This window comes from Arachis hypogaea, chromosome 14 (assembly GCF_003086295.3).
Source record: "Arachis hypogaea cultivar Tifrunner chromosome 14, arahy.Tifrunner.gnm2.J5K5, whole genome shotgun sequence".
NCBI lineage: Eukaryota > Viridiplantae > Streptophyta > Magnoliopsida > Fabales > Fabaceae > Arachis > Arachis hypogaea.
This window is the reverse complement of record NC_092049.1, coordinates 88,659,100-88,682,884: the sequence shown is the minus strand read 5'-3', so window position 1 is coordinate 88,682,884 and position 23,785 is coordinate 88,659,100. Positions and strand designations below refer to the sequence as shown.

The following is a 23,785-nucleotide window of genomic DNA, read 5'->3' as shown; positions in this document are numbered from 1 at the left end:
CCTTTAATTGTGCTTAAGAGTGAAAACATGCTTTCTAGGTCTTTAATTAGCTAAAATTAATTCACCTTTGATTCCATTAGATTCCTTGATATGTTTGTTAAGTGATTTCAGATTTAGAAGGCAAAGATTGGATCAAGGGAATGAAGGAAAAACATGTATAAATGGAGAACTCATGAAGAAATGAAGGGATCGCAAAAGCTATCAAGCCGACCTCTTTGTACTTAAACGACCATAACCTGAACTACAGAGGTCCAAATGATGCGGTTCTAGTTAGGTTGGAAAGCTAACATCCGGGGCTTCGAAATGATATAAGATTTGCTATGGTGGAATTTCGCATAGGGACGTGAACGCGTACGGTACGCGTACGCGACCATGGGTGCACACAATTCACTTAGTCAAACACGTGGCCAGCAATTTTAGAAGCCTTGTGGGCCCAATCCAACTCATTTTTGATGCTATTTAAGCCAAGAATTGAAGGGGAATTAACATACTTACACGCATTAGTTTAGCTTAGTTTAATTTTTGGAGGGAAAGTTAGTTTTAGAGAGAGAAGCTCTCACTTCTCTCTAGGATTAGAATTAGGATTAGGTTTAGTTCTTAGATCTAGGTTTTGATTTATGCTCTCTACTTCTTCTTCTTCTCAATTCTTTGTTGTTGCATTTATGATTCCTCTATTCTTTTGTTGTAATTTCCTTTACGTTGTTTCCATGCTTTATTGTAGATCTACTCTTGTTCTTTCTATTTTCTTTCAATTCAATTAGAGGTAATTCATAATAATTGTGTTCCTTTTGATTGTTGTTGTTAATTCATTGCCATAATTGTTGTTATATTTTATTTTTGTTGTCAATTTACTTTGCTTTCCTTTTATGCCTTCCAAGTGTTTGATAAAATGCTTGGTTGGATTTTAGTGTAGATTTTATTCCTCTTGGCTTTGGTAGAGTAATTAGTGACGCTTGAGTTTTCTAATTCCTTTGTTGATTGATAATTAGAAGTTGTTAATTGATTTGGATACCACTAACGCTAGTCATTCCCTTGGGAGTTGGCTAGGACTTGTGGAATCAAGTTGATTCATCCACTTGACTTTCCTCCATTATTAGAGGTTAATTAAGTGGTAGCAATGGATAATTGTGGTCACAATTGAGGAGGATAACTAGGATAGGACTTCTAATTCTCACAACCTTGCCAAGAGCTTTCTAGTTGTTAGTTTATTTTCATTGTCATTTACTTTTCATGCCTCTTATCCCAAAAACCCCAAAATATACTCCATAACCAATAACAAGACACTTTATTGCAATTTCTAGGGAGAACGACCTGAGGTTTAAATACTTCGGTTTATAGATTTTAGGGGTTTGTACTTGTGACAAACAAATTTTTGTATGAAAGGACTATTGCTTGGTTTAGAAACTATATTACAACGAGACTTATTGTGAATTCTAAACCACACAAGAGTCTAATCATCACCAGGTAAGAACAATTGGCACCACCGTGGGGCCGAAGATATAAAACTTTTCCTTATCTCTTTTATCAGCCTCAGAGCTTTCTTTATCCATCCATGGCTGATCTACCTCCACCAACGCCCTCTGAACTCCTTCGGATGGTAACTGAGCTGCAATATGCAAATCAATGCACGGCGGAGGAAAATCAAAGGATGGCAAACCATATAGCCGAGCTGACTAGTGCCCAGATTGAAAACAATGGTGATCGCACCGAAGAAGTGAAGGATGAAGAGCACGAATTCGATCCAATGCACGTTTCTGAAACTCCTCGGCACAAGAAAGCTCGACAAGAAAATGAAGACAATGAACATGGCAATGCTGTAGGACCCTTCACTGTTGACATCATGAATTTTCAAATGCCCAGAAGATTTACTTTGCCGTGACCCTAACTTCTTATAATGGGTTGGGAGACCCAAAGAAGCACATCAAGAAATTCTGATCAATAACGATAGTAAACGGTGCTTCTGACCCTGTTTTATGTTGTTGCTTTCCTACTTTTTTAGATGGTCCCACACTTGATTGGTTTTGTTCTTTGCCTGCAGATTCTATCTCACGCTTTCAGGAGCTCGCGAAGCAATTTGAAGATCATTTCGCGGCATGTTCAATCTACCTTCACGATTCTGACTATTTGAACACCATTAAGCAAGGACAACATGAAAGTCTGAAGGACTATATTACTCATTTCACCAAGGTGGCTATGACCATTCCGGACCTCCACCCCAAGGTACATCTACATGCCATAAAAAGTGGGCTATGCCCCAGAAAATTTCAGGAGACAATCACAGTTGCCAAGCCAAAAATCTTGGCCGAGTTTCGAGAGAAGGCTAAAGGCCAAATGGAAATTGAAGAATTAAGACAAGCTAGGAAGTCCGACAAAAAACTTGGCCAATAAAAAAGATGACAAAGGACGAGACAATAAGAGGCCTCCACGATTAATGCCCCGATACGATTCTTATACACAGTTCAACACTAAACGGGAGGACATCATCAAAGAAATTCTGAACTCCAAACTCATTAAACCTCCTCAGAAGGCTGGAACCTACCCAGAGGCAAAGAATGTTGACAAAACCAAATACTGCACTTTCCACTAGAAGCACGGTCATACAACCGATGAATGTGTCATTGCCAAAAATTTGCTTGAGATTAGCTCGGCAAGGACATCTCGATAAGTATATTGGAGGCCAAATCCAGAAGTGAAACACCTAGAACTTTGACTTATCTCTAGTAGGTCAATCTTCTCAAGACAAATACAAAGCTCGTACGACTCAACCTAATGAACCCCGTGGCGTGATCAACTGCATCTCCGGAGGCTTCGTCGGATAGGGACAAACGAGTTTTGCTCGCAAGTGCACATACCGGGCCATGCTCGCAGTAGAGAACGCAACCAGTGATCATCAACCAACGCCAAACATACCAAAGATGACTTTCTAACCATTCGACTTTAATTCAACTGAGCTTAATTTGGATGACCCAGTCGTCATTTCCCTTCAACTGGGAGACCTAATAGTTTGGAAGGTACTATTAGACCCTAGAAGCAGTGCTGATGTCCTATTTTATTCTACATTCCAGAAGATGAAGTTAAGCAACAACATACTCTAACCGTCCACTGGTGACCTCGTTGGCTTCTCAGGCGAACGAGTACCTGTCCTGGGTTCAGTGTGGTTACAAACCACACTCGGTGAGCATCCCCTATCTAAAACACAAGATATCCAATATCTTGTGGTAGACTGTTTTAGTCTGTATAATTTCATACTTGGTAGACATTTTTAAATAAATTTGGTGCAATTGTATGTACAGTTCCACTTTGTGTGAAGTTCCATGTGTAGGACAATCTTGTTGCCACAGTTCATAGTGAGCACCGTGAAGCTCGGCATTGTTATAACACAAATCTAAAGCTTCCAAGCAGAGACAGAGGAGCACAAGTCAATGCCGTCCACATGTCAATTGACCAACCTCCATTGGCCGAGCTAGACCCCCGTGCTGAGTTTCAAGACTGACCTACACCAAACGAGGAACTAACGAAAGTAAGCTTAACTAACGATCAAACAAAATTCACTTTTGTAGGATCAATAATTCATGGAGGCAAAAGGGGAAAGCTCGTTCACCTCCTCCAATAAAATGCCGACCTTTTCGTCTGGATATTAGCAGATATGCCAGGGATTGACCCATCAGTAATATCTCATAGGCTAGCTCTAAACCTGGCGGCCCAACCTATAGCCCAGAAAAAATGCAACCTCGGCATGGAAAAAAAAGGAAAGCATCGATGGAAGAAACCAAAAAGCTCATTGATGCAAACTTCATCCGAGAAATCAGATTCACAACATGGTTAGCTAATATTGTTATGGTAAAGTAACATAATGGTAAATGGCGCATGTGTGTCGACTTTACTGATTTAAATAAAGCATGCCCTAAAGATGCATACCCCTACCTTCTATTGATGCTTTAGTTGACAACTCTTTTGGTTTTGGTACTTTGAGTTTCATGGATGTATATTCTAGTTATAACTAGATCCTTATGCATCCGTTAGAACAAGAAAAAATAGATTTCATAACAGAATATGGTAATTATTTCTATAACGTTATGCCTTTCAGCCTTACGAATACAGGGGTTACATACCAAAGACTCATGGACAGGGTGTTCGCCAAACAAATTGGTCTGAACATTGAAGTATATGTTGCCCATATGGTCGCTAAAACAAAGATTAGAAAATCTCACGTGGCTAACCTCGAAGAAATCTTCGGACAAGTCCGAAAATTCAACATGAGACTACATCCTGAAAAATGTGCTTTTGGAGTACAGGGAGGCAAATTCCTCGAATTTATGCTGACTAGACAAGGCATAGAAGCAAACGCAGAAAAATTCCTGGCTGTACTTGACATGCATAACCCACAAACGATAAAAGAAGTTCAGCGAATGACAAGGAGACTAGCCGTTTTGTCCATATTTTTACCCTGCTTAGTGAAAGAACTGAAGATTGATGGTTTAGAAGTTATAATAAATACTCGTTGTAAGTATAGTTACTAAACTAAGCAATCAACATTTCTTACAAACATTTTGGTTGTCACAAGTAACAAACCCCTTTAAAATTGATAACCGAGTATTTAAACCTCGGGTCGTCTTCTCAAAGAATTGCAGGGAAGTATGTTCTTATTATTGGTTATGAAGATTGTAAATTGGGGGGTTTTGGAAGTAAGGAGGGAATATGTTATATGACAAGTAAAATAAAATAATAATAATAAAATCTCTTGGCAAGGTATAAGAAATTGGAAGTCCAGACTTAGTTATCCTTATCAATAATAATGAAAGTTGAATCTTAATTCCACTTAGTTGACCTTTACTAAAGCAAAGGAAAGTCAAGGGACTAATTAGTTTGATCTTCGAATCCTATTTATTTCCTAAGAAAAGGTTGGAATTATTGAAGTTCAGTTCAATTAGCAAAGATAACAGTTATCAATTATGTTGAGATAAGATAACTCCTGAGTTACTGCTTTCTTAACCAAGACCAAAAGAGGAAAAGTAAATCTACCGGAATAAAAATGCCTTCAGATGTAACAGTAACATAAATTAAAGGGAGCAATCATAAGTCTGAAATATCTCAAAATATATTAAATAGAAAATCAATCTAAACATAAAGAGACATAAACAAAATTGAGAAAATAAATAAAAAGAACATTGAACCTGGGATTGAGAGTCACTTCTAAAACTAAGAGAAGTCCTAAATCCTAATCCTAAGAGAGAAGAGAGAACCTCTCTCTCTAAAAACTATATCTACTCCTAAAATTGTGAATGTGAAAGCCTCTCTATGAATGGATACATTCCCCCACTTTATAGCCTCTAATCTGTGTTTTCTGGGCTGCAAACTGGGACGGAAACAGCCCAGAATTCGCTGGTTGCGAATTCAAACACGCTGAATTTTCGTCACTGCAATGCGGCCGCATGGAGCATGCGGTCGCATTGCCTAGCATCAGGAAAACAATGGCATATTATATATCAAATCGAAGCTCCGAACGTTAGCTTTCCAACTCAACTGGAACCGCGTCGTTTGGACCTCTGTTGCTAAAGTTATAGCCGTTTGAGTGCGAAGAGGTCAGGCTGGACAGCTTAGCAATTTCTCCAACTTCTTGTATTCCTTCCACTTTTGCATGCTTCTTTTCCATCCTCTAAGCCATTCCTGCCTTGTAATATCTGAAATGACTTAACACACATATCAAGGCATCTAATGGTAATGAGGGAGGATTAATATTAGTAATTTAAAGGCCAGAGAAGCATGTTTTTAATCAAAGCACATAATCAGGAAGACAAATGTAAAATCATGCAAATAGTATGAATAAGTGGGTAAAGAGTTGATAAAATCCACTCAATTAAGCACAAGATAAACCATAAAATAGTGGTTTATCAACCTCCCCACACTTAAACATTAGCATGTCCTCATGCTAAGCTCAAGAGAAACTATAAAGAATGAAGAGGAGTGGTATGAAATGCAACCTATCTATATGAATGCAACTACATGCAAAATGTTTCTACCTACTTGGTTAAAAGTAAATAAGCTCTTCAAGACAAACATAAATCAGATTTCACTAATTCAAATCATACAATAAAAATCAAATAAACTTGTAAGAAGACAGCTCATGAAAGCAGGGAACATAGAATCAAGCATTGAACCCTCACTGGTAGTGTATATCACTCTAATCTCTCAAGTGTATAGGGTTATTCACTCTACTCTTCTCTAGTCATGCTTTCTAAACCTTGTTCTTCATCTAACTAATCAACATTATTTAGTATACCAATGCAAACATCATGAGGTCTTTTCAAGGTTGTAATGGGGCTGAGGTAAAGGTAAGGGTATATGTATGGCCAAGTGAGCTTTATAAAGTGAATCCTTGATTAGTCTAAGATCTCACCTAACATATACATACTTTATATAATTTTAAAATACTTTACCTAGCTACCCAAATTTTTTCCACTTTTGTATTACATGCTCATGTATCAAACTTATTTTTGAATTTTGTCCCATGTGTATTGATTCTTTTTATTTTGCATTTGGGACAATATTATTTTTCTTCTCTTTTCTTTTCTTCTCTTTTTTTTTGTATCCCCTTATTTAATTGCTTAATATATTTTTTTTTTCAATGCACATGGTGATTTAATTATTTTGATTTCACATGAGCATGCTTTCCAAAATTTTATTTTGAATTATTTTATTCTTTTTAACTTTCTACCCTTTGTTTTTATCATCCATGTTCCCAATAGGTTTCCCACACTTAAACAATACACACTTTCTATCTTAAGCTAACCAAGGATTCAACTTGGGATTTTTATTTTGTTTTTCTGCTTAAGGCTAGTATTGTGGTTTATAGAATAAGAGGGGATTTAAAGGCTCAAGGGGGCTAACAAGGGTGATGTGAAAGGTAGGCTAATTTGGGATAAGTGAGTAAAAATTCAAATAATGGCCTCAATCATATGCAAGCATATAAATACACTAAATAATAGACATATAGAATGGAACAAAGCAAAGATTGTAATCATAAAGAAGAAAACACGCAAGAATAAAAATTTATGGTTAAATAATGTAACCATGTAAATAAGTTCAAATCTCACAGGTTGTGTGTTCTTTAGCTCAAAAACCATGTTCCAATTACAACTTCGAACAAGTTTTAACATAAATTTTTTTTTCAATTTAAATTAGTGAAAATTTTCAAAGATAGGGACTTAAAAGAATTTTATTACTTTAACCAAGTAGTGACTAAATGCATAAAATCAAACAAATATGCAAATGCAATAACTAATTTAACAAAGAAAATTTAAACATTGGTGTTAAAACAGAAAGGTACTAACCCATGGAGATCGGTATCGACCTCCCCACACTTAAAGATTGCACCGTCCTCGGTGCATGCTAAGATGTGCAAGTGGACGGGTGGCTTCAACTGATGCTTTTCTCTATAGATTGTGCAGATTGACTTGCCTGTCTCTCCATGTAAACGTCTTCCGGTTCTCTTCCGGGTGGCCATCCTGAAAGAAAAAGGGAAGAAGAGTAACCCAGAAATAAAGATAGGAAAATAAATACAGTATGGGTGGTTTAATGCCAAATAATAAGGGTCTCAATTACATGGTAGCTACAACATGCAAGTGAGAAAACAATAGAAGACATGGCATGCCAGTGGTACAAGATTTGAAACAATGGGAAAGAGGGTGTGGGTAATGCAAAATAGTGTAAGTACATATCAATGCAAAAGGAATATCAGTATTATAAAAATTAGCATTGACATCTGAATAATAATACCCAATTAGAATAAAACAAGTCATGAAGCACCAAAATAATACCAGAAAAGATATAACAGTTGAATAAGAACATTTGAACACCAATGGTAAAATAATAAATTTAAAAAAGAAAAATAAAAATATGCAATGAATGAAAGTATGCAAATAAATAAAATAAAATAAAAGATAAGAAGAATGAGAAGGGAAAGAAATAAAGTAAGAAAGAAGGGAGGGAGGAAAAATTAGGATTGGGGGAGAAAAGATAAGATATTTGGCAAATTAGGATAAGATGTGCGGCGCAAGCGACGCGGACGCGTGGGGCACGCGGTCGCGTGACACGTTTTGTGCTACTGGCGCGAGGGCAGCCTCGCGCTCGCACAACTCTCTGTTCAAAATCTTATTTTGCCAAATTTTTGGGTGACGCGATCGCGTGGGTGACGCGATCGTGCGAGTGGCCACTTAGTAGGATGTGACGCGGTCGCGTGGGTGACGCGTTCGTGTGGCAGGGCTTGTGTTGCTAGCACGGGTCCAGCCCAATTCCAGCTCAACTTTCGTCCATACACCCTTGTTACGTCGATTTACAGGGCCACGCGGTCGCGTGGGTGACGCGGACGCGTAGGGAAGCTATTTTGCAAATGACGCGGCTTCATCAGCGACGTGGTCGCGTGGATCAATTTGTGCCATTAGCGCGCCTCCAGCCACGCTTTCGCGTGACTCTCTGTTCAACCTCATTTTCTTCCAAACGCACATACGACGCGGACGCGTCGGCGACGCTATCGCGTCGCGTGCGAAGATCTCTCTCTTTTTTTTAATGCATGAAAAATGCAGAATGCAATGCTAATATGAATGTTATGCAAAACTCCAGGTTCAATAAAATAAAACTCGAAAACAAATAAAACTAAATAAAAATGAAAAAGGGACGATCATACCACGGTGGGTTGTCTCCCACCTAGCACTTTTAGTTAAAGTCCTTAAGTTGGACATCTGGTGAGCTCCCTGTTATGGTGGCTTGTGCTTGAACTCATCCAGGAATCTCCACCAATGTTTGTAATTCCAATGGCTTCCGGGATCCCAAACTAGGCGCAGAAAGCCTTCGAGTAAGTTAAAGCAAGTGACAAGGCCCCAAGAGTGTTGATTTCTAGACTGGATTCTGGGGTCCCAAATCTTACTTTTGCACCCATCTTCTTGTTGATCATCATGATTCCATCCGGGTAGCAAGCAATCTGAATTCTCACTAAAGTGTCCAAATAACTTCCTAGACCCATTCAATTGAGCTCTATACCAACCTCTGCGTTTAAACTTAAAGCTTCCAACCATGGTGAACCTTGCAGGACAATTCTTACCACTGGCCATCTTCCTCTTACTCTTAATGTTACAAAGAGCTCTAAGTTGACCATCCGTCTCCAGTAGCCCATATTCAAGTGTAATTAGAAAGCTAAGGGATATGAATTTTACCCACTTGAATGTTGTGAAGGATGATGGCAACTTAGGGGGAGGTGTTTTTAATGAAATTGCAAGCTCCACTCCCTTGTGCTCTTCTCTGATAATTACCACCTCTTTGCAAGCTTCTTCAATTTCAACCTCTTCCTCTTGGTAGCTTTCTTCCAATTCAATCACCTCTTCATTGCTTTCCAAGGGCATGGAAGGTTGTGCTTCTTCTTCTTGAATCTCCATCTCTTGATCAACCTCTTCCAAGTCTTCAACTGTGATATGCCTTGGAGGTTGTACACCCTCCTCAGCATCAATTTCAATCGCCTTGGAAGGAGGTTTTATAACCTGACTTTCCCATGGAGGTTCAGCATCTCCTAAGTGTTCAACCACTTCTTCCTCTGCAACTATTATGGCTTCCTCCACTTGTTCCAATACAAAGCCATGTTCCTCATTGTCCAGCGAAGTTTCTAGTGTTTCCTTCATACTTTGCTCTTCTTTTGATTCTCCACATGTAGCCATGAGAGTTCTTTGAGTGCTCATATATTGGGAAGCTATTATATTTATTAACTCGCCGAAGGCGGCCACGAAATTTTGCACACTCTTATTCATCCTTTCTTGCCTTTGAAGAATAACACGAAGTCTGTCATCCATTGGAGGTTGGGGTGGATGTGAGGATTCATTGGTTGGGAGAGAGGATTCATAATAGGAAGGTGGTTCATCTTGATAATGATATAGAGATGGTGAATATTGAGGTGGTGGTTCTGTGTATGGTTCATTTGGCTCATAAGGTGGTTGGTATGGTGGATGTGGGTTAGGGTCATATGGAGGTGAATGGTGGAAAGGGGCTTGTGAGTATGGTGGTCCAAAGTCATGTTGAGGAAAGGGTTCATAGGCATATGGTGGTGGTTGTTGATAGTCCATTGGAGGTGGTTGTTGCCATGAAGGTTGATCAAATCCTTGTGGCTCCTCCCATCTTTGATTGTTCCAGCCTTGATACCTGTTCTCATTGTAATTTCTTCTTCCTGCAACATAATTGTAACCAGACTCATAGCCAAAGGGGTGAGAGTTCATAGTAGCAAATAAAAATTAAAAACAAAAATAAAAACAAATTTAAATTAAAAGGTTATTTAAATTTTGAATTTTAAATTTTTGAATTTTGAATTTTTGAAATTTGAAATTTTGAAATTTGATTTTTCAAATAAGATAAGATAAAATAAAAATTTTAAAATAAAAACCAATAACCTTTTAACTTAAGAAAAATCAAAAATAAAAACAAAAATAAAAACAAATAAACAAGCAAAAATAAAATATTTACAATAACTAATAATAAGGCACACGTTTGCAAATCCCTGGCAACGGCGCCATTTTGAAAGAACTGAAGATTGATGGTTTAGAAGTTATAATAAATACTCGTTGTAAGTATAGTTACTAAACCAAGCAATCAACCTTTCTTACAAACGTTTTGGTTGTCACAAGTAACAAACCCCTTTGAAATTGATAACCGAGTATTTAAACCTCGGGTCGTCTTCTCAAGGAATTGCAGGGAAGTATGTTCTTATTATTGGTTATGAAGATTGTAAATTGGGGGTTTTGGAAGTAAGGAGGGAATATGTTATATGACAAGTAAAATAAAATAATAATAATAAAATCTCTTAGCAAGGTATAAGAAATTGGAAGTCCAGACTTAGTTATCCTTATCAATAATAATGAAAGTTGAATCTTAATTCCACTTAGTTGACCTTTACTAAAGCAAAGGAAAGTCAAGGGACTAATTAGTTTGATCTTCGAATCCTATTTATTTCCTAAGAAAAGGTTGGGATTATTGAAGTTCAGTTCAATTAGCAAAGATAACAGTTATCAATTATGTTGAGATAAGATAACTCCTGAGTTACTGCTTTCTTAACCAAGACCAAAAGGGGAAAAGTAAATCTACCGGATTAAAAATGCCTTCAGATGTAACAGTAACATAAATTAAAGGGAGCAATCATAAGTCTGAAATACCTCAAAATATATTAAATAGAAAATCAATCTAAACATAAAGAGACATAAACAAAATTGAGAAAACAAATAAAAAGAACATTGAACCTGAGATTGAGAGTCACTCCTAAAACTAAGAGAGGTCCTAAATCCTAATCCTAAGAGAGAGGAGAGAACCTCTCTCTCTAAAAACTACATCTACTCCTAAAATTGTGAATGTGAAAGCCTCTCTATGAATGGATGCATTCTCCCACTTTATAGCCTCTAATCTGTTTTTTCTGGGCCACAAACTGGGTCAGAAACAGCCCAGAATTCGCTGGTTGCGAATTCAAACACGCTGAATTTTTGTCACTGCAACGCGGCCGCATGGAGCACGCGGTCGCATCACCTAGCTTCAGGGAAACAATGGCATATTATATATCAAATCGAAGCTCCGGACGTTAGCTTTCCAACGCAACTGGAACCGCGTTGTTTGGACCTCTATTGGTAAAGTTAAAGCCGTTTGAGTGCGAAGAGGTCAGGCTGGACAGCTTAGCAATTTCTCCAACTTCTTGTATTCCTTCCACTTTTGCATGCTTCTTTTCCATCCTCTAAGCCATTCTTGCCCTGTAATCTCTGAAATCACTTAACACACATATCAAGGCATCTAATGGTAATGAGGGGGGATTAATATTAGTAATTTAAAGGCCAGAGAAGCATGTTTTTAATCAAAGCACATAATCAGGAAGGCAAATGTAAAACCATGCAAATAGTATGAATAAGTGGGTAAAGAGTTGATAAAATCCACTCAATTAAGCACAAGATAAACCATAAAATAGTGGTTTATTAACCTCCCCACACTTAAACATTAGCATGTCGTCATGCTAAGCTCAAGAGAAACTATAAAGAATGAAGAGGAGTGGTATGAAATGCAACCTATCTATATGAATGCAACTACATGCAAAATGTTTCTACCTACTTGGTTAAAAGTAAATAAGCTCTTCAAGACAAATATAAATCAGATTTCACTAATTCAAATCATACAATAAAAAGCAAATAAACTTGTAAGAAGACAGCTCATGAAAGCAGGGAACATAGAATCAAGCATTGAACCCTCACTGGTAGTGTATATCACTCTAATCTCTCAAGTGTATAGGGTTATTCACTCTACTCTTCTCTAGTCATGCTTTCTAAACCTTGTTCTTCATCTAACTAATCAACATTATTTAGTATACCAATGCAAACATCATGAGGTCTTTTTAAGGTTGTAATGGGGCTGAGGTAAAGGTAAGGGTATATGTATGGCCAAGTGATCTTTATAAAGTGAATCCTTGATTAGTCTAAGATCTCACCTAACATATACATACTTTATATAATTTTAAAATACTTTACCTAGCTACCTAAATTTTTTTCACTTTTGTATTACATGCTCATGTATCAAACTTATTTTTGAATTTTGTCCCATGTGCATTGATTCTTTTTATTTTGCATTTGGGACAATATTATTTTTCTTCTCTTTTCTTTTCTTCTCTTTTTTTTTTGTATCCCCTTATTTAATTGCTTAATATATTTTTTTTTTCAATGCACATGGTGATGTAATTATTTTGATTTCACATGAGCATGCTTTCCAAAATTTTATTTTGAATTATTTTATTCTTTTTAACTTTCTACCCTTTGTTTTTATCATCCATGTTCCCAATAGGTTTCCCACACTTAAACAATACACACTTTCTATCTTAAGCTAACCAAGGATTCAACTTGGGATTTTTATTTTGTTTTTCTGCTTAAGGCTAGTATTGTGGTTTATAGAATAAGAGGGGATTTAAAGGCTCAAGGGGGCTAACAAGGGTGATGTGAAAGGTAGGCTAATTTGGGATAAGTGAGTAAAAATTCAAATAATGGCCTCAATCATGTGCAAGCATATAAATACACTAAATAATAGACATATAGAATGGAACAAAGCAAAGATTGCAATCATAAAGAAGAAAACACGCAAGAATAAAAATTTATGGTTAAATAATGTAACCATGTAAATAAGCTCAAATCTCACAGGTTGTGTGTTCTTTAGCTCAAAAACCATGTTCCAATTACAACTTCGAACAAGTTTTAACATAAATTTTTTTTTTCAATTTAAATTAGTGAAATTTTTCAAAGATAGGGTCTTAAAAGAATTTTATTACTTTAACCAAGTAGTGACTAAATGCATAAAATCAAACAAATATGCAAATACAATAACTAATTCAACAAAGAAAATTTAAACATTGGTGTTGAAACAGAAAGGTACTAACCTATGGAGATCGGTATCGACCTCCCACACTTAAAGATTGCACCGTCCTCGGTGCATGCTAAGATGTGCAAGTGGATGGGTGGCTTCAACTGATGCTTTTCTCTATAGATTGTGCAGATTGACTTGCCTGTCTCCCCATGTAAACGTCTTCCGGTTCTCTTCCGGGTGGCCATCCTGAAAGAAAAAGGGAAGAAGAGTAACCCAGAAATAAAGATAGGAAAATAAATACAGTATGGGTGGGTTAATGCCAAATAATAAGGGTCTCAATTACATGGTAGCTACAACATGCAAGTGAGAAAACAATAGAAGCCATGGCATGCCAGTGGTACAACATGCAAGTGAGAAAACAATAGAAGCTTGTCCTCAAAGATACTCCGTGTAGGATTCTTCTGGCCGAACTAAGAAACTGATTGCCAGCAAAAGGTAAAAACATGCACAAATTGTCAAAAACATGCTTTGATAATTCATCTACCAGCCGAACTATTACATAATTCGGAGGTATGCTGGCTATTCTACCAATTGGGGGGGGGGTACAGATATCCTCGACCCTATCTTGGTCGCACCAGGCCAAGTAAAATATTGGGTCATCGCCATGAACTATTTTTCCAAATAGGTTGAAAATCAAGCAACACTTCTCCTCAGTGGAGCATTCGTAGACAAACGGATTAGCTGAGACAGCAAACAAAGTCGTCCACCACGCCTTGAAAAAAAAGCTAGATAATGCCAAAGGACAGTGGGTAGAGCCTATACTAGAAATACTATGGGGATACAACACCACCACCCACTCTAAAACTAAAGAAACTCCTTTTCGTGTGGTCTATGGCTCCAAAGTAATGAACCCATTGGAGATCTCTCAATCATCATTAAGAACACAAGCAACTAAACATGATGATGCTCGTCGCACCGAGCTAGACTTAATCGAAGAAATCCGAGATATAACATCTATTGAACACCGAGCAATACAACAGAGCATTGCTTAAAGATATAATAAAAGAGATAACCTTCGCTCATTCAAGCTCGGAGATTTGGTGCTCAAAAAGACCGAGCTAGCCAGACATCCCCCATTCCACGGGTAGCTTACAGCTAAGTGGGAAGGCCCATTCAGAATTCTAGAAGTCCTCATAAAAGGAAATTATAAACTCGAAACCTTGGATGGTACTATATTACCTAATTCTTGGAATATTTCTTCTTTAAAACTATAGCTAAAAAGATAGGACAGGCTTGTACTCCTTTTCCTACTCACAATATTTTTTCTCAAAAAGGGGTCTTACTTGGAGAGGTGTTAACGAGGCAAGCCTACTTGCACCTTTGTAATAAAAGGTCATCTAATACATTATTATCATTGGATAATGGCCAAACTATAGTTGTTTCTTCTATTCCTTTTGCAACTTATCTATAGCAACTTTTAATGCAAAATTAGAAAAAAGTCACAGTAAACCGAACAATTGAACAAATCTATCAATTAGCATTATGCACTCAAACCAAAGTCGCATCGTTTTCACATGCACAAACAGAAAACATTAACAAATCACAACAAAGGTGGACAAACAAGCGATTCTCACAAAAATCTATCCGAAATTGGGGAACAAATTAAAAGCGGCAAGCCTAGATACTTGCCAAATCAGACGATCTCAGTTTACAATCTAACCCTTATGTAACACGGGCATACATAACAAAAGGCAACTTCGACCTATTTCAGATTATCAACTTCAAAAAAACAAACCAGCTATTTGTTCAAGGGAACACAGATTACAAAAAGTAAACAAATTCCATGACAGAATCAGCATACTAGTACCAAGTTTTCAAAATAACATTATCTATTACAAAAGCCAAAATGGCAAATAACCATAAGTTAGACTATTTGACCCAAAACTCACTTCAGATTTTTACCTTCTTCTTCTACAACTTCATCATCATCCACAAGTGTACCATCACGAACAACCTTACCAGGCTCCATTTGTGCGAAGTCTACATCTGGAGCAATAAACTTTGCCTGCGTTACTGCCTGTTCAAAAATCTCTGCGAATGCATCAAGAATCTCAATCTCTTTGCTCTTCTCCATCTCTTTCATTTTAATAGTTACCTCAATAACTTGATCCCTCATATGCAAAAGCTCTTCATGTTGTTTCCTTACTGCCTCCATGCTTTTCTCATGTAGATTCTTCTCTAATTTCAAATCCTCCTCCTTAGTGGCCAATCTCTTCCTCATTTCTTCTATGGCTATTTCTTTTAAATCCAGCTGCTCTTTCAAATCGAGCAGTTCAACACTCTTCTCCAAAAGCTTCTTATGCTGAACTTCCCGGCTACCAGAAGGGCACCTCTTGATCATCAGCTTGTACCTTTCCCAGGCTTCATAGAGGAACTCACCATCTCTCTGCCTGAAGATCTAAACATCCACCCTTAACTTAGTCAGCTTCTGTGGTGGGAAGATTTTGGATAGAAATCTATTGACCACCTTGTCCCAAGTGACCAGGCTCTCCTTGGAATGAGAATCAAGCCACTGCTTTGCTCTATCCCTCACAACAAATGGAAAGAGCATGAGCTTGTAGACCTCAGGATTCACTCTATTTGATTTCACAGTGTCACAGATATGCAAAAACTTAGAGATGAATTGATTTAGATTTTCCTGCGGGAGTCTATGATACTAACAGTTTTGCTGCACTAGAGCGATCAGCTGCGGCTTAAGCTCAAAGTTATTTGCACCAATGGCAGGTACAGCTATACTGCGCCCATTGAAGTCAGGAGTGGGTACAATGTATGAATTTAGCACTCCTAGCTTGGTCATTTCCATTCGAATTCCCACCAATAACATTAACAACGTTATTAAGATTGTTGGGATCCATGGCTTCCTTCTCAAGAGTGTCCCTGAGATTCTCACAAGCTCTATAAGCTCTACTTTGTTACAAATGCCGCCTCAAGGTCCTCTCAGGTTCAGGATCAAAATTAAGAAGGGGGCTCTTTATCCCTGTTCTTGCTCATAAACAAACAGAAAACAAAGGAAAGTGGGAATCTTTATGCCAGAGTGCAGAGAATTCCCAGTGAGGTAACCTGTGTAAAAGAAATAAAATAAAACAACAAAATAACTAAAGTAGTAAAATTTCAAAAATTATAAGCAAAATTGGAATGAAAATTTCAAAATTTATAAAAAAAATAAATAGGAAAATTAAAATAAAAATAACTAGGTGACACCAAACTTAATTTCAGAAATTAAAGAAAAATAAATGCTATAAAATTCGAAAATTAAAGGACAAAAATTAATTAGAATTAAATCTAAAACGCCTAATCTAAGCAATCAAACAACTAATAGTTGTCAATCACAGTCAATCCCCGACAACGGTGCCAAAAACTTGGTGCGAAATTTAAAGTCCACAAACTAACCAGCAAGTGCACCGGATCGTACCAAGTAATACCTCAGGTGAGTGAGGGTCGATCCCACGAGGATTGATGGATCAAGCAACAATGATTAAGTGATTGGCTTAGTCAGACAAGCAGAAAATTATATTTAGGAGTTCAATTGCATAAAACATTAATTCAGAGAATTAAGAAAGAAAATAATAAATTTGTGCGAAGAATATGGAGAAAACAGTTAAGGTTTCGAAGTTGTTTATCTTCTAGATTTTTATTTCTTAACAACTATTTTAATCATGTAAGATTCAATTCATGGCAAACTATATTTGACTAAACCCTACTTCCTTAGTAATTTAGTCTCCTCTAACCTAGTTAACCTCCAATTCCTTGGTCACTTAATGTCAATTAGAGGTTTAAGTCCAATTCTAGTTTATTAGCCACAAAAATCCTAATTACCCAAAGCTAACAGGATTATATATCATGTATCCCAATTAGTTCATGTAATTAGGAATTTAGGAGGAATTTGCTTTCAAGCTGTGTTCAGGTGAGAGACCTTTTCCAAGGGTCACAAGAACGCATCTAGAATAAGGGTCATACTTCTGTTTCACCCAGATTCATAAAATTACGTACGAAAGTAATCCTTAAAACTGAATGAATACATTTATTAAAATAGAAAAGCAATAATTTCAATCCATAGAAATAAACAGAGTTCCTAACCTTAACGGTTGAGGTTTAGTTGCTCATGGCTCAAAGAGAAAACAAGGAATCTAAAAATTGTAAAAGTGTGTAAAAGAGAACTGTCCCCCGAAGGGCTAAATCTTTTTCCTTTTATATCTAACCTAATTAATGTAAAATATATTCTCTAAAACTAAATAATATTTTTTCCTATTTATAAATAAAATAAAGTTTAATCGAAATTAAATAAAATCTTCGACCATAATAATTGATGGATGGGGACCATGGCTGACTCTTGAACTGGTGCCTAACATAAAAAATTTGAAGTTAGGCGTGGCCTTGGCAGCGTGCTTTGAAGCGCAAGTTCTTCTTGCAGCGCCTAACTTGGGATTCTCCAAGTTAGGCGCCAACATGGCTATACAGGTTGGAGAAGAAGTGTATACTATTATATATCATTCGAAAGCTATGGAAGTTAGCTTTCCAATGCCATGGAAATTACATCCATTGGACCTCCGTAGCTCAAGTTATTTTTGTTGGAGTTCAAGGAGGTCAGGGTTGACAACATCATTCACTTTCTTCTCTTTCTAAATAAAAGCTTGTCAAATCTATCCAAATGCTACCTAAAATAAACCAAATTGTAAACAACTCAAAGTAGCATTTATAGTGGCTCAAAATTACTTAAATCTCGATTAAACTTAACAATTTGAATGCAAATTCACTAGGAAAAGATAGGGAAGAAAGAGTTCATAATAGGAAGGTGGTTCATCTTGGTAAGCATATGGGGGTGGTGTATATTGAGGTGGGGGTTCTTGGGAGTATTGATATTTGAATTGGGGTAGTTCTATGTATGGTTCATATGGTGATTGGTATAGTGGATATGGACTAGGGTCATATAGAGGTATTTGGTGGTAGAGGGCTTATGAGTATGGTGGTTCAAAAATATGTTGAGAAGGGGATTCATAGGTATTTGGTGGTTGTAGTTGATAACCACAAGGAGGTCTACCATATCCATTAGATTGGTATGCATCATGGAATGGTTCTTGCTCATAGTACATTGGAGGAGGTTGTTGCCAAAAAGGTTGATCATATGCTTAGGGCTCCTCCCACCTTTGATTGTTCCATCCTTGATGCATGTTCTCATTGTAATTCCCATCGCCTACAACATAGTTAGAACCAAACTCATAGCCAAAAGGGTGAGAACATATGTACAATAACCAAATAAAATCAAATGCTAATAAGAAACAAGGAAAACAAATTCTACAACTAGCAAAAACTAGAAAACAAACCAAAAATCAAACTATTCACAATATCAACATATGTACAATAACCAATAACAAGCGCACATTTGTAAATCCCCGGCAACGGCGCCAAAAACTTGACATGAGAGAAATCGTCGGTATATAATTTTCACAAAATAAATCTCGTCAAAGTATAGATCCAAACTGACAAACAACCCTCAATCGAAGTTCAATTTGTTTATCACAAGTGCAAACCCAATAAAAACTGAGATTATTTAAACCTCGGGTCGTCTCTCAAGGAATTGCAGGGAAGTGTGCATATTATTGGTTATGGGGGTATATTTTGGAGTTTTTGTAATAAGAGACAAGAAATATAAATGACAAGAAAATAAAGCTAACAACTAAGAAGGGTCTTGGCAAGGAGTGAGATTTGAAATTTCTATCCTCATTATGATCCTCAATTGTGATGGTAATTGTCTCTTGCTCTCACTTAGTCATCTTCTAACGATTGAAGGAAAGTCAAGTGAGCAAAATTGACTCTAATCCACAAGTCCTAATCAAAGACTAGCTTTAGTGGAATTCAAGTCAATTAGCAATCCTCAATTACCAATCAACAAAAGAATTTGACAACTCAAAAGTCTCCAATTACTCAATCACAAGTCAAGAGTGTAAAAATCTACTCTAAAACCAAGCCAAGCATTTTATCAAACACTTGGAAGGCACAAAATGAAAGCATAGAAAATTAACAAGAAATAGTAAATCTACAACTACCCAATGCAAGAGAATGACAATAACAACTCAATTAAGCATTAATAAACATGAAAACATAAATTGCATTAAATGAAAATCAAAAGTAACAAGAGTGCACGAACATACAAGTAACAAAATAAAAGGAGATAACAAATGAAACTAAGAGAACAAAGATGTAAGAACAAGGAATTACAATGAAAACTAAATTAAGAGAAGAAATAAATCCTAAATCTAAGAGAAGTCTAACCTAATCTACCCTAATTCTAGAGAGAAGAGAGAGCTTCTCTCTAGAATATAACCTAAAGCATGTTACTATTCTACTCCTAATTGCTCTCCCATTGTTTTCTCTTGAATTCTGCTTGAAATAGCTTCAGAAATGAGTTGGATTGGGTTTTGAAGGCCCATAATTCGTCCCCAGCATGCTCCTTTAATGAGGTCACATGACAAGTGGAACTATTGATAGATGAATTATTGTTGATCTAGAATTTCACAAAATAGAATCTTGTTGCAAGCATAGTCTAGACCAACAATGGATTCTCCATCAAAGTTTAATTCAAAGATGTCACAATTCTAGACAAAATAACCGGGAGTTTTAATTCCGGGTCGTCTTCCCAAGGAGTTGCAAATGAAATACTCAATTATTGGCTATAGGGGAATGGGGTTTTGATGGCAAGAGAAGCGAGAAATGTAAATAGTAAGAAAGTAAATAAACATGCAAGAAATTAAATGAAAGCAATTAAATTCAAAGGCAATGAATCAAAGAAAATGGAAATTCAAATGCTAAGGAACCTCTTGGCAAGGATTGAGGATCAAGGTTACCTATCCTAGCCATTAACCACAAACATATGATGATTATGAAGAGTTAATCCTACTTAGTCAACCCTAACATCGAGGATAAGTCAAATAGGCATAGTTGATCTCAATCCACAAGTCCTAGCCAACTCTATTAATGGAAGGCTTAGAGTTAGTGGAAACCAAATCAACTAACTACTCTAATATATCAATCAAGAATGGACATCAATGACTCAAGGTCACCAAAGTCCTCAATTCTAAGCCAAGAGTGAGGACAAACTAAGTAAAAACTAAGCCAAACATTTTTATCAAACACTTGGTGTACATGAAAATAAAAGCATATTAAATTACAATAATAATAAAATCTAAAGCTACCAAATGCAAGAAATTAATAATAACTAAAGAAAGCAATAATAACATGGAAACATAAATTTGCATTAAATGAAATTAAAGTCAACAAGAGTGTTCATAACATAAAAGTGACAAAATGAAGGAAATAACAAAAGAAATGAAGAAGATCAAGACAAAAGAGTATGAAAACATAAAGGAAACTATACTAAAACAAGAATTAAGGACTGAAATTAAAGAGAAATTAACTAAGAAAACCTAAATTCTAGAAATAAGGGGGAGTTTCTCTCTCTAGAAAACTAAGACAAAAACATGGAAAAATCTAAACCTAATTGCTCCCCCTTGCTTCCTCTTGCATTAGAGTTAAAATAGCTTCAGAAATGAGTTGGATTGGGTTTTGGAGGCCCAAAATTCACTGCCAGTGAATTGCATTAATGAGGTCACGTGCTGGCACTTGTGCGTACGCACACTTTCTGATTTTTCCACTTTGTGTACGCATAACTGCATGCTTCCACTGTGCACACGGACACATAGTTGTGCACACGCACACTTGTTGAAAAGCTCCAAACTCCATTTCTTCATGGTTTCTCCACTTTTGCATGCTTTTTCTCACTTCTTCAATCCAATCTTTGCCTTACAAGCCTGAAATCACTCAACAAACACATCAAGGCATTAAATAAAATTAAAGTAAATAAAATTTAACAATTAAGGGCCTAAAAAAGCATATTTTCACTTTTGAGCACAATTTATGGAGAATTTACAAAACCAAGCTATTTCATTGAATAAGTGTAAGAAAAGTTGATAAAATCTACCCAATTAGAGCAAATAAATATCATAAAATGTGGATTTATCAAATGTATATACTAGGAAAAAAGGATATGTAATTCTTGCACTTTTAAGGAATGATGCACATAACGAAGGAAGTACAGATTTCTAATGTTATTATAACACTTTCTCACTATATATATACAAGTCAAGGAACCTTAAAAAGAAATAAGTAAAACAAAGTACTACTTGATTTTTTCTATAAGTGTTGATTTTAAGTTCTCGATCATATTTTTCTTTATTTTTCTCTACGCTCTTCTTACCTCAAAAGAGCAGTCTTAGCTATTTGCAATCTAGATTGTGTTATTATGATTTTTTTTTATCACATTCTAGATTAGCAAATGCAATTTTGAGTAGATCTTCTAATTTATAATATCTTAGAATACGGATATCAAATCTTGTACATATATGTTATATACATTATTATTGTACTCTTTGTACCTTGATCGTGTAGAGATAAATCTTAGCTTCAGAAGAGTTGAGAAAAAGATTTAAGTTCCTTAAATTTATAGAGACTTGAATCAAGCTTAGCCTGAAAAGGTTTATGGCAACAATATTTATAGTTTTAGATTCTTGAGAATCTAAGCCAAATTTAACTTAAAAGGGCCACAGAAAACAATGTCTTGTAAATACTTATTCAAATAGTGAAACTCCTTGTTATTTTAAGTACAACTCAATTCTTTTCTTGTGAAATTTTTGTTATTTCAACAAAGACCTTATTACCTAATATAAATCATAGCACTCGTAAAAGTACTTTAAATTCACATCATATAAAGTGTAGGTGCAAAACATATCTAGTGCAATAAAAAGTTGAAAGAAATTTTTTTTGAAAGATTTATTTAATTAAGAATTAGGGGTATTACTAAGAAGTATGATGAACACCTTAATTTTTTCTTTGACAATTCTATTTTATGTCCCATAGAAAAAAATAAGATGATATTTATTTATATTCATAAAATAGTCATATAGAATAATATAAACAAAAAATTGTATCAAACCTAGAAACTTCAAAGTAACTTAGGTACTTATTATTACCATAAAGCACTTATTGAACTTGTTATTCTTCTTAGCTTTTTAAGCCAGATAAATCATCACATCTCTTAATGCATAATTCCAACTTTTTTGGGTTATAATCATAAAGTACATTGCATCTAACATAACATTTATTCATATCATTGCATATCTTTTTGCATTTCTTCAATGAATGTTCCTCCAATTGATAGCGTTTTTCACATTGTTTAAAACATACTTCCAAATCAAATGAAATGGTTTTTGATAGAGGCGGCGATGATCTAGACCGTTTGAGAGCATCATGGGACTCAACAATGAAAAAACAAATAAACACTCCAACCACCAATATTACTATTGTATGTATCATACCTTTTCTAGCCATAGTAGATTTCTCTCTTTTCTTGTATTGTGATGTTAAATAATTTACAACTAACCAGACTTTATATAGGTTTAAAATCTTAGTTAATATTATTGTGCTCAATGATTTGTGAAATGAAATTTTTCTCACTTATTAAATCATGTCTCCTCCATTTACCAAGAGGTATACCAATATAAAAAAAAAAACAAAATCTCACAAGTGTTATTTAAGAATATTTTATTATTTTAACTTGTGTAAATTTGCCTCTTGATTCAATATATAAATTCAAAAGATTCACTGATCATAATAATGTTATTTGATTTTGTGTAAGAATCTTTACATATATATTGGAAATCATACAGTTTTGAATATTAAATATTGGTTACAAAAAAGTGAAAGGGTACATTATGCTTAGAAAAATATTGGAAATGTAATATGGATGTGGAAGTTCTAAATTTGGAGGTAGTGTATATGGGTAAGAAAAAAGGATGTTCTTGTAATTTATTAAAAATAACATGGATAACATAGTATCAGAATTTAATGTTTGAAGCATACTCAAAAAATTATTTCTTTGTTATGAGTCAAAGGATTAGAACCTTTGAACAATTCGACCACTTTATTATTTCTGTAATTATTATAAAATTTATATTTTCTCTTCAACATTTATAGATATATGAAAATAATATTTTGATATTAACTATTAAACACCACACACAAAATATAAATGTGTAATTTATTCTATTCACATTAATTACATTTTAATATTTTCTCTCTATTTATTAATGTCTTCTCTCTTCTTATTATAGGTATTCAAACCAACACGTGTAACACCTTAATTACCCTAAGCCTTACCGCTAGCCGTAAAGTAAAGGATAACTAAGTGCCACGACAATTTTAAGGCTTATACATTAATATACATACCATATATAAAAATGAACAATATTACGAGAAGCCCGATGAAGGATTACAGCTCAAAAACCGAGATACAAAAGCGCTAAGCATTCACACGATA

At 35.6% G+C, this 23,785-nt stretch overlaps 1 long non-coding RNA gene across 1 annotated transcript; it reads right to left on the bottom strand.

The window, feature by feature from the left end:
• Window positions 1–20,765: 20,765 nt before the first annotated feature.
• On the bottom strand, window positions 20,766–21,938 carry LOC112740439 (uncharacterized). Its single transcript, XR_003171163.2, has 2 exons — window positions 21,846–21,938; window positions 20,766–21,221 (listed from the first exon to the last, which is right to left on the bottom strand). It is a non-coding gene; the product is annotated as an uncharacterized lncRNA (long non-coding RNA).
• Between the last annotated feature and the right edge of the window lie 1,847 nt (window positions 21,939–23,785).